Source organism: Apteryx rowi, unplaced genomic scaffold (genome assembly GCF_003343035.1).
Source record: "Apteryx rowi isolate R43461 unplaced genomic scaffold, aptRow1 scaffold_1, whole genome shotgun sequence".
In the NCBI taxonomy this organism is placed as follows: Eukaryota; Metazoa; Chordata; class Aves; order Apterygiformes; family Apterygidae; genus Apteryx; species Apteryx rowi.
This window is the reverse complement of record NW_020447196.1, coordinates 4,781,410-4,794,035: the sequence shown is the minus strand read 5'-3', so window position 1 is coordinate 4,794,035 and position 12,626 is coordinate 4,781,410.

Here is a 12,626-nt window from a genome sequence, read left to right as displayed (position 1 = left end):
CAGGGCTCTGTGGGGCTGGCACTGCTGCAGTCCTGTGGGGCGGGGGCCTGGCGCTGCCCGGGGACCTGTAGGGCTGGCACTGCTGCAGTCCTGTGGGGCGGGGACCTGGCGCTGCCCGGGGGCCTGTGGGGCTGGCACTGCTGCAGTCCTGTGGGGCGGGGGCCTGGTGCTGCTCAGGGCTCTGTGGGGCTGGCACTGCTGCAGTCCTGTGGTGCGGAGGTCTGGCGCTGCCCGGGGCCTGTGGGGCTGGCAATGCTGCAGTCCTGTGGGGCGGAGGTCTGGCGCTGCCCGGGGCCTGTGGGGCTGGCNGCGGAGGTCTGGCGCTGCCCGGGGCCTGTGGGGCTGGCAATGCTGCAGTCCTGTGGGGCGGAGGTCTGGCGCTGCCCGGGGCCTGTGGGGCTGGCACTGCTGCAGTCCTGTGGGGCGGGGACCTGGCACTGCCCGGGGGCCTGTGGGGCTGGCACTGCTGCAGTCCTGTGGGGCGGAGGCCTGGCGCTTCCCCGGGGCCTGTGGGGCTAAGGCCTGTGGGGCTGGGGCCTGGCACTGCTGAGGGGCCTGCGGGGCTGGGGCTTTTGGCCTGGCACCATGGGGGGGGCCCTGTGGGGTTGGGTCCTGTGGGGCTGAGGGCCTGGCACTGCTGTGGGCCCTCTGGGGCTAGGGCCTGTGGGGCTGGGGCCTGGCACTGCAGAGAGCCCTGTGGATCTCCAGGGGCCTGTGAGCCTGGCACTGGGTGGGGGGGAGCTGGGGGCCCAGCACTATGTTTGGGGGGGCCCTGTGGGGCTGGTGCCAGTGGGGCTGGAGGCCTAGCACAGGGGTGGGGGATGGCCATGGGGCTGACACTGTGGGGCTGGGGGCCCGGCATGGTCCCCGGGGGGCCTGGCACTGTGTGGGGGGCCCTGTGGGGCTGGTGTCAGTGGGGCTAGAAGCCTAGCACGGCAGGGGGCTGTGGGGTGGGGGCCTGGCCCCATGGACCTGCCCAGGTGTCCCGTGCAGAGCTGGCTGCAGAGGGGCAGCAGCTGTGCGGGCGCCGGGGCAGAGGCGCAGCGAGGCAGGGCTGTGCGGGCTGGCCGGGGGGAGGCTGCATGGGCGCCGGCGCTGCGGTCCCCTCCCCGTCCCGGCTGCATCCCCGGCAGTAACGCCTGACACGAGCTCTGACAGCGCACGGTGTCCGGGAGCTGCCTGGAGAGCGCGGTCCTGGGAGAGGTAGGAAGTGCTGTTGTTTCTAATTAATGCCTGTGTGGTACTCTAATCTGCGTGATGGGGCTCTCCTGAGTATTGTAGCAATGAAGGTATATTTTAGGGTTCAGTTAATTAAAAATTACTTATAAATCTGCCTGGTCCTGTGTTGCACTTAACTGAACTCCATTGTTGTGGCTCCCTGTACCACAGAAAAAAGCATATTACAGGTATGCAGTTACTGCAGTAGTTTGACTAACCCAGCGTGGACCTCCTTCCCTGCTTGTTCAGTTGCTTCTCATTGGATACGAAATGCCTGCTACGAAATGCCTGCTCGCCTCCTCGTGCCTATATAAACCAGCTGTAGCCCAAAGGGTGGGTTTGCTTCCAGCTTTTAGCCTCTGAGTAGAAGAGCTCTTTTGCAGAGCCATGGGATGGCAGTGCTGGTCCCTGCTGTGGGTGCAGCTGGTGGGGAGCTGGCTGCTCTGCTTTTGGCCCTGTGACCCAGCACAGGTATAAACTTGTACCTGGTTAAAGTTTTAGATACAGCTAGATATGGTGATTATTTTTTGTCAAGAGTCCTCAGGAGAAATGATAACATGCTATGATACAAATTAGATTCTGGTTTCATTTTATAGTATTATTTTTTCCTGGTTAATCTCAAACATATAATGAAGTGTCTAATATATGTTGTCTTCAGCTATATGTGTGTGCATATATATGTATGTATACAAACTCAATATTGGAAGGGCCCTTAAAAATACACATTCACATTGAGGATGTGCCTGACTTGTTTGCAATAATGGGTTTCCAGCAAAATAACTTTTCAATGGGATAAAAAGGCCTGATTTTATATGCTAATATTTTGATTTTGGGGGGGGGTATTTTGGAGTGAATTCCCTTTTGAGACTGATAACAAAGGACCAGGTCTCCCCTCCAACAAGCTACATTTGAAGGAAATAGTCTAGGAATTGGGTTCAGTATGCCTGAATAAATCAAACCACCTAGATATCAGTGAGCTCCGAAGTTTCACGCTGCATTGCAAAGTATGGCAAGCTTTTCTCAACTGTTGATTTTTCAAGGAATACTGTGCCAACACTGCTGACACTTGCTTTCCCAGAAATAGATATTTAATCTGAGTGTTTGAATCAAGAAATCAGGTTACTATTTCTTTACCGTTCCCCCCCTCCCCCCCAAAAAAAACCCAAAAACCCTTTCACTAAAATATTTAGGATCTACCTTCCTAGTTTCCAGATTCTTCTTTGTTTGATAAGACTTTTTTGTTACCTATACAAATTAATGGAATATTCAATTTGAAGAGAAATTCATATTCAATTTGAAGAGAAATACTGGATTCCCAGGACAGAAAATCTACAGCAGAGGGAGTTGCTAGTCAGTTCTGAAGAAAATATTTTCCTTTAAACAGCAAAATGAAAGTCATGGAACTTATTAAAATATTTTCATTGCCAGTAAGTGTTAAATGTTACACTCTAATAGACAGATAATAAGCACTTTAACATTTTGCTTTAATCAAAAAATGTTCTAACCCCTTCTGTATCTTGAGTCTTAGTACCTTTCTTTTATAAATGCAAAAATATTCTCCTTGTTGGAGAATGTCCGAAAATTTCTTTCCTTAAATACTGATATCTGGGAAAGCTTGCCAATCTGTAGGTGATGTTCAGAAACAAAGGGTGATCTTTCTCGAGCGTTTTGATGAAAGGGTTTATTAAATCATGCAAGATTGCTCTGTGTTCTTTTGAGAACACTTACTGGTTGTTACAGACGTTAAGAGCGCTGCTATATGGTGATTATCAAACTTTCACAAGCTCCTCTTACAAAGGTTGTCTCTGATTGTGGAAGTTGATTTGTGCTCTCGGGAAGTGAATTTCTTGGCAATCTAATTTTGTGACTTGTTTTATCAAAAATCATCTCTCACTTTTTGTCTTGATGTCTGGATGGTCTGTATGTGCTGGATAGAATAACTTTGTGAAAATGGTTGACATTATCAGGGACAACTGCTTGCCTTTGCATGGCTTGCAAATACTGGTTCTGTTACAGATTTGACGACTGTTTTAACACGGCCAAAAGCAAGCAAACAAAAATACCTGATAGTATTTAACAGTAGAGTTAGCTGAACAACAGTTGTAGTGTCCTAGGACTCTTACTTCTCATCATCTCTTAACTTGAAAAACATACTGTTGGTTGAAGATATTCTCTGAAATTTCCCTACTTATAATTTGCCTATACAGAACTGTAGTTAAACTATATGCATTGAGTACATTAAATTGTCATAAGGGGCATAACAGTATTTGCTCCTTTGTGGAACAATCGTGGCAGCAAGAATTTGAGGACCAAAGCTCATTGACAGCTCTCTGTGCAAAGCAGAGCTGCTGCAATTAAAGTCTATGAATAATAAGAATTAATCAAAAAAAAAAAAATCAGTTGCCCATCTGTAGATGAGGCTTGCAGCATACTTGCTACCCTCCTTGCAAATAACCGTTCGTAGCTGTTCTGTTAATGTTGTTATGAACCTACATCCCTCCTGAAACTCCAAACACCTTGTTGTAATTCTTCCCTTGATTACTTAAGTTATTCACTAAGCAATGAAGACTAAAGCCAATCTTACATGGATATATGCTGATCTAGCAGATATCTTCTTTCTCACATTCAGAGCTCAGATGAACCAAGTCCCGGCCTAATTGACACCTCTGTGGATCTACAGTAAACTTGGTCATGCAGTTTAATTTTTCCTTTTTTTTTGTGCGTGATAGTTATGCTAATAGAGTGATAACTTTGTGATTTTTTAAAAATGTTTACAGTGTTAATCACAAAACATATTAACTATGGCTTTAGTATGTTGGAGATTTTTAATATGTTATTTATAGATCTGAAACCTACAAGATATGATATAAAAGCCTTCAATATGAAAAATGTTACATTTCTGAGCAGACAGTGAGAAAATTGCCTTTTAGAGGTCAAAACTCCCAATGCCTCTGGCAACATGGCCTTGATGTCATTTGACAGGGTGGAAATGCAGCCCTTCATGGGAATAAACAGCCAATACCTGCGTGATTCATTTTGTTAGGAGGGTTCTCCCGTTGTTGCTAGGCAATATTAAGTAGGTGTAGTTAAAAAAAAAAAAAAAAAACAAGCCAACTGCTGCCTACTTAAAAATAATATTTCCTGTAAATTGTTTTGCTACTGATTTTTTTTAATTTTTTTAATTAAGTAGTAATTTCTCCTTTGCAGAATTAGGAGAACTAGGAGAAACAGCAGTGAAATTTCAATAGATCCCTTACCCTCTGAAAGGCAGGAAGGGGAAGAGGTGGGCAAGGGTTGTCACCTGGTTAGCGGAAGGCTTCCTTTCCATCTTCCTCCTCCTGTACCTTCTTAGAGCTGTCTGTTTCGAAATGCTCGGCTGTTTTGTGATGTGCAATTTTTATAGAAGAAACATGGCAGAGACCAGCAGACATTCATTTGAAATGATTTTCATTCACTGCATTCTGGAATGGACTTGAAAGCAGGTCTCAGAGGCAACTTGTATGTACCAGTTTGTCTTACATATTTATTTATGACAGACTTGAATCTTCAGGATGGTATTCTATCAAGTGACATACCCGCTCAGTGTGATGTGTGTCTAAAAATAGGTCATTGTCAAAGGACAGGAAAGAAATGATTTAGTTTATGAATTTATACAATTTCAATCTAGTATGCTAGCATGCTAGCACTCTCTGAAGCTGTGGTAATACTATGTTCAAAATTATAGCTTTCTATGGGATTTTTTTGTAATAATACATTAGCATTGCATTTATTGAAATAGGAGAAGACTGGCTGCAGACTAAATGTGGTTAACACTGATGGGTTACTCTTGACAGGGCAGTCTGAAAATAATTCTCAGAATAAAACAAACTATGTCATCTTGGAAGATAGCAGTGTTGGACCAGACTTTGCTCTTATACTCAAAAATTATCACTAACTTCAACTAACTCACTATTTTTCATGTGTTAAATCATACCATACAGCATTTATTTGATACTGGGATTTAGGCACTGGGTTTGAAACTAATGTTCCTGATCTGTGCATTTGGCCAATGTAAATGGAATAATTATAATGTTTTTTCGTTAGAGCAAGTATTGGCATACCTGAAAAATAAAATCACTTAGAAGCGACCCTGTTCAAAACTGTATCAGGAAAGGGATTTTTGCCTTATTAAATAACCTGTTGATGCTCGCAGATGTGTATTCCCAGAAACTGTAGTAGAGCAATACAATTTTTTTCTGGTTATGACAGTGTAAGCACTACTATTTAAATAAGGCCTGGAATTTAGCTATGCAAAAGAATGTATGTTGTAGTGCTTAACTGCAGTGTTGTTACTGCCACCAAACTAGAGGGACTGATATTTTATTAAGGATTGACTGTGGAAATGGTCAGTAAGGAAACACACACCTACTGTGTATGGGGTTATATGAACAGGATTTGAAGTTAACAGGTAAAAGAGTAGGCAAGAAATAAAGGGGAAGTGTGACATCTGGTGGAAAGATGCTATCAGGAGCAAGAGATCTGTGAATGATAAACGCCAATTTTTATTTGCTTAGCAGACATGAGAATGCATTCTGTGATGTTTGGAAATACATATTCCACTGTTAGAGATGAAGCTCTGGTGTGTGACTTATCTCCTCATCTCATAGTTCATATTGCCTGAGCCAGTAAGTGTGGGAAGCTGATTATATTCTTAATAAATAGTGAATTTTTTTGATAAGATACCACAGAAATCTTTTTTGCTTAGTAGATCCCCAAAGCCCTTAATGTGCATTAAATATAAAAATGCACATGGTGCAGGCTTAACTAGTTTTGAAGATCTGAGAGTCATAAGCTTAGGCCAATTTGTCATAACTATGTAGAAAAAATGCCAGGATATGTCATCTAAGTTTGTGCTCTCTACTGAGTTTTCTACATTATTTCTTCTGATGCAAGTCCTAAATTGCCAGGGCCACCTTCAGCTGCGTAGCCCTGCTCAGCAGCCTGGGAGATGCTGGCTCAGTATGGACTCAGAGCAGTGGCAGGAGCCCTGTGGTAGAGCTCCTGCTTGGCTTCAGGTCCCTTTCAGCTGGTTTGGATACTGTGAGCATGCTCTTCTGCAGCTGGTATGGGAATACACTAATATAACAGGCAGGAGGGAGAAGAAAAATGGGAGGAACTCTATGGATGAAAAGAGGGGAAAAGTAGAGATGCCCTTTGCTTGCTGTCAAATTGCTGGAGTAAAAACTAGCTGTCCTTCAGCCAGTAAAATTTGCATGAAACCAAGATGGGCTCAGAGCTGCAGAGATCTTGCTTTATATTGGTTTATTTATTTCCAAAGTTAAATAGTATATTGTGAGAAACCTGTCTGGGGAAAAAAAAAAAAAATCTCTGTATTGGGAACTCTCTGGAAGCTCCTAGCTCAGCTAGGAGGCACAGGAGAAAGCTAACAAACTAGGAAAATCCATTTTATTCTTTCAACTCTGCTGTAAAATGCCTGATTCTTCTGAGGTTTCATTCCATATGGTATTGATCATCCCATGTCATTCTGAGTGGATATTTTTTTCTATGCTATGAATTTGCTATTGAAAGATTGCTTTCTCTGAACCCTAATACAAGTTCAATCACAATTCTGCTTTATAGTTCAGGCTCATCTTCACAGCATAACCTTCCTTCCCTCCAGCCCATCACACATTTTTTTTTTTTTTTAAACTTAAGCATGAGTCCTGTTAACTTTTTTATAGTATTGTTCTTGCTGCATTTTTCTTCTATTTTAATCTTGGCATATTATTTAGTAGAAAATGTATTATAAAAAAGACTTGTGCATCACTATTGGCAGTGACGTTTTCTTGCTATGGGGGCAGAGTCAAACTTCTGCAAGATTTTGCCTGCTTGCTTGGACATAATACTTCTTGGGAATTGGCCAGTTCTAGCAGGGAAAAAGATATAAAATGTGTAAAAGCACAAAGCTAGCATTTTGGTCCCAGCTAGAGTGATGCAACAAGACAACAAATGGGACAGACCCTGCCGAGGTCTGCCTCCCTGGGATACAACATCAGCGCAAATGAGGAACCCGTTCTCTCAGTTCACCCAACTGCTGGAGTAGCAAATTGGGTGTTATTGATGAACTGTGATGTTTTAGTACCTTGATGAGTAAAACACATTGTTTACTCCAAAGAGTAACCTGTTCTGCTATGCTAGCAAAGCTGAAATGCAGCTCCAATTAGCCAGGTCTTCTGGCTAATCTGGGCTAAAAGAGTTTGAGTGCACTGAGGCCTCTGGTAAAGGGCCTTGCCTTGCACTGTTGCTGGCATGCTCAGTTGTGCTGCCTTGTAGTTTAAAGTTGGCTTGTTGTTGAGCCTTTCCTCCCTGGTCTACCTCTTCCTCATCAGTGTGGCTGTAATTATCCTCTCCTGTCTCTGGTGGGATAAACCATATAGGCACTCTCATGTTCATATAACCACATCAATTAAAATCAGTTAAACTCAGAGTTCCTGTTCTGTGGTACAAAGACTGGATGTAGGCCAGGCTTTAGTTTATTTGTGAGATTCTTATGGCTTTTTTTTGCCCTTTTTAAATTCCTCATGGCCCCCCTCTCCTCCCCCTCTGATAAAAGGTAACTTATAACTAGGCTCCCTGAAGGAAAGTGCATCAGTCAGTAGGTTCCTGAAGATTATTGTGGGATGTGTAGATAGAGAAATGGCCCTATTAAAAAAGGAGGAGATACTCTAGTTTAACTGTCTTGAAGACCTAAGTGAGAAATACAGTTTCTTGAATTTGAAGCCTGATTGTTTTAAAAGATCTCTATAGATCTAACCTAAGATTTAAACCAGAAGTTTTGATTGACCTGAGAGCAGGACTGGCAAATTTTGGTTCTCAACTCTGTTCTGGTAAGGAGACAGTCATGTTTCTTCTTACCAAACTATAATCTGGTGATAGTATTGAGTTTGTCCTTGCACAAGGCGCTTGCTTGTTGCAAGCGTTATCTCAGCCTGAAAGTATCTACACAAATCCATGGAATGGATTTCCTTCTGCCATCTACTCATACAAGTCTGAGCCCATTTTTTTTTCTCCCAGAGTATTTACTTAGATGTAGTAGGATAAAATAATGTTACTGTCACTAAATGAGCAAAAACTGAACACATTACCTTGGAGAGTAACAAAGTGGGGAGGTGGGGCTGAGGAGGGAAACGATACAGAATATTTGCTGCACTCTTGTGGATGCAAGGAGAAAAATTTTCTTTGTGTTTCTGAAAAGAGTTTCCAAATGTGTTTGATATAAACATCACAGCTTTACATGAGTAACGGAGGCTTCTCAGGAAAGATTCAAAACTTCCGAATGTGCAAATAAGAAATACAGTCTTGGAACAAGTTGATAGATGGCATTTGTGCATCTCGGTCTCCATTATTGATACTAATGACTGTGTGTATAAAACTGGGAGTGTAGGCTGGGGGGAGAGGAGGAGGAGGAGGAGGAGTAAGGGAAGGGTTCCTTGAGAACCTGCCACAAAAATTCTGATAGAAAGCAAAGATTAGGGAAATTTGATACAGAACTTGCTTGTGGAACTATACCACTGGATGCCACTGTTGCTTCATGGAATATTGTACTAAAATAATATTGGCTCTGCTTATTTTAAAAATTCTGCTTTTCCTTCACTCTCATCTTAGTTCTTTATTACTTTAATCTTTGTTCATATCAAAGGAAAGGAGAAACCATGTCCCACTTATTCTCTCCAGCAACATGGTGATACAGTTCCTATATCTAGAAGTGACAGCTTGTCATAGGAAAGAAAAGGGAATGACACAAAGTTTTGTCTCTCTCTTTGCCCCCCTCTCCTTCCCCCTTCTTTCTAAGGTAAAATCCTCTTCTTGAAAAGCAAAAAGGTTCAGATGAAAGAGCAGCCAATTTTCCTTGTAACTAAATTCCTTCTCTCTGGCTCTGAATCCTGTATTAATCACACATACATTTGGACACTGAGGCTTTATTCCTCTTTTATGTCATCCCGGAGAGCAGGGCAGGAGGTGACTTTCACAAATGCCTGTTTATTTCCCAAGTGTTAGGCATTTTGTACTTGAAAGGATGTTTTTTTTCCTCCTTAGGGGAAGCAGGGAGGGTGAAGGTCATCAGGTAGATTTTTGCTGGCTGCAGTGCCTTTCACAGGCTCATTTGTAATTACTTGATTAGCAGTTCTGGGACCCTTCTCGAAGTCACATAGTGGGTATATATATACATGTGTGTGTGCATATACATGTATATATAAAATATATATATTAGGGGAGCATTCCCAGAAATGTATTAAATGAAAAGCAATCAAAATCCAAAAATCTGAAGCCTGGTTTTCAGCTGGTTCGTGTTGCTTTGTATGCTGTGTGCACGTAATCCTGTGCTTTCCTGAAGAGAAATATATATTGGAAAAGTGAGGGATCTGAGCTTCTTCTCAAAGCGTCCCTGTGTATGCAGACTGCTAGCACGTATTCCTCAGAGACAGGCACCACCTTCCGCTGTGCCCCACTGCGTATCATGGGATAAGGCCCTAAATACCCTTCGTTCCATAAAGTGCTAGCCTAATTAATGACAGCAGAAACGTGGACAAAACAGTGGAAGGGATCTGTTGAAGGGGCTCTGCAGGAAAAGGAGACAATAAGGAGGGAGCGCTCGGCGAGCACGTTTCGCCGCTCGGCGCGGGCTGGGAAGCGAGGGCAGGCAGCAGGGCCTCGGCCCTGGCCCCACAGTGCCATGGAAACGGCACAGGAGCCCGCTTCCCTCCGGCTCCCCAGCCCTCCGGGCTCCGCTGCGGAGCGAGAGGCGGCAGTGCCCACGCGACCGACGTCTGGCTGCAGCAAGGAGAAGGTTAAAATGCTTCACAGCTGGTTTATAAGGCAAATTAAGGGAGAAGGGGAGCTCAAATAGATGTACTAAGTCCATTGTCAAAGACAGAAGAGCAGCTGCGGCAGGATCCCTTGCCGTGTGTCTGACAGCCAGCGCGCAGTGTAATTAAACTGCTGTTCACTGATCGTTTTCCTGTCGCTTCTGGAACCTGGGCTGAAGTCCTTCCTGGGTTAGACCTTGTGATCCAAATTTGTTAGTGAGCAGGGCTGGATCCTGTATTGTGTTGCTGGAGGTACCAGAAGGCAGTCTGCCCTCAGAGCTGCCACTGCTGTTGATGCCACACAAACTTGTTAGCGGTGACCCAGATAAGGTTGTGACGGACACAGTAAGTTACAGTGTCAGGAGAAACAAATGTCTCCTGCGGCCCCTCACGGAGCTCCAGCTGTGCGGTGGTACCTGCCCTGAGCCCTGTCCACCCAAGTGACTGACCGCTGCCAGCAGGGCTTTTGTCAGTTGTAAGCTAGTGATGTACGTGGGCTCAGAAAAGGCACAGTACTCAAAAGTATTTGAAAGTTATGGTAATTTAGTGTACTTACTGAAGGACCTCTCCGAAATGGTTGCTTGGGTGCTGCCATGTCTATTGAGATTTCTTAGCAGGCAGGCAAACGGGACAGTCTCTGGGGAACATTTCTGTGCTCTCCCCCCTTGTCCCCACCTCTGCCTCTGCTCTGCCTCCGTCCGGCCTCGGCCTGGGAGGGAGCTGATGTTTCCAGCATGGCTGACCCCAGCGTTGCAGGAGGGACATTGCTGCCTCGTCTCTGTCTCCTGTGGTTGAAATCACAAGTTCTCCCTTATGTTATGCCATGCAAAGGTAAAGCTTTCCCTGTTCTTATTGGCTTGCACTAAGGCTGGTTGCATTGCTGAAGAATACTAAGTGTTGCCACTTAGTATGGTGGGTTGATACTGTGGACTTGCTCAAACATTAAAATACATGAGGAACAGCAAGGTGGAGGTAGCAGATGTTTCTACTTCTGACTCAGGTATCTTTGGACAACAGCCAGCCTACATAGAATATCATTAGCTCTTGTTTTTTGCAGCTGTCTGAGGAAAATAATTAAATTAAGTTTGGCTTTTGCACATGAGTGGCGGGGCTCTTGCATTTAGTGCAAACTAGGGAAAAGTGCGTAAGATAGAACAGACTGGGATTCAGGCCTGGGTTATTGAGAGGTTGCTGAGGTTAACTACCTACCTAGCATAGAGGGAAAAGGCAGAGAAGGATTAAAAAAGCATGGCATACGGGTGAAATACTGTCTGCTGCCTCTTACTTCCCAGAGCTCATGTTTGTTTCAGCCCTTGTTTTTTTGAGCGAGCGGGTGCAGAGGCCACCGCTGAATGTTGTTCCTAGGCTTTCTCTGTGCTGGTGTACATATGCAAAGATCAGCAATTCACACCTCTGCACTCCAATGGTTGTGAGCTCCTTTTGAGTGTTCCTTAAATGTACAGAATTCAGTTTCTGCTGCATCAAAAGCCTTTTGAAGATAAAAATTACTGGTTTGTTGCTGTCACTTTTGTTAGCTGGAGACCTTAAAATATATGTAGTAAACCCCAGGGTCGGTAATGGCAAATAAAGGCTCTGTATCTTTTACAAGAAGCAATTGCCAAAGAGCAAATGTGTTTTGGAGCAGAGGTTGCGAGTTCTTCTCCATGCCACAGGCATTGTCGCAGTTGTGCATATGGCTCTGCATGTGCATTTATAGCTATGAATTGTTTCGAAGCAGAATCCAATTGTTTTTACCCCATATAAGCTTCCACTTGCTTATCTATTTGAAAACAGAAACTCTTTTTTTTTTTCTTGATTTGTGACCTTCACAATTTAATGTTTGTATAAATCTTCAAGGTGACATCTTCACACTGTATATCTTTGCTCTACAGTCCTTGTCTTTCATCCTGCTGCAGTATGTTAAAAATGTGAGTACAATTTTTTGCAGCCTCCTCCTCTATGGAGGTGGTCTCTGTAAGCTCATCTAGTCCCTAAAGGGAGGTCTCATCCTCTGGCTGCTGGTATATGGAGGGTGCATTTGGTACAAAATTATTTATAGCTCTTTCTTTCAGTTGGTGCTGGATCTCTGCAGTTTTTCACTATAAGTCTCTTGAAATCTCAGAAAAGATTTTCACCAGCTCCTAGCTAGTAAACAATCATTTTCTTCGTGGTAATGCTACAGCCACGCATTTTGTTCCTTCAGGCTTCTGCTTCTGTGTAGCTAACCTAGTCATAGGCCCATTTATTATTTAGGCTGATTGTGAATTCTGGTTTGGACTAGTTGCTCTTTTAGTGAGTTATTAGAGAAGGCACTTCCCTATCCATCTGTACTATCCATGGAAATGTTATCACTTACAGAAGGCATAGAATGGACACTTGTAGTTTAGGGTTTTAAAGTGATTGAGTAAAAGTCTGTGGGAAGGCTGAAGCTCCCAGCTGACTTCTAGAAACCTTGCCTTATTGGCTTTGCTACATGCTGGATGTTTAGGGATTTGGTGCTGGTGTCCTACACCATGTTTACATTCCCCAAAGATTTTTTTAATCATATCTTTCCAGTCTTGT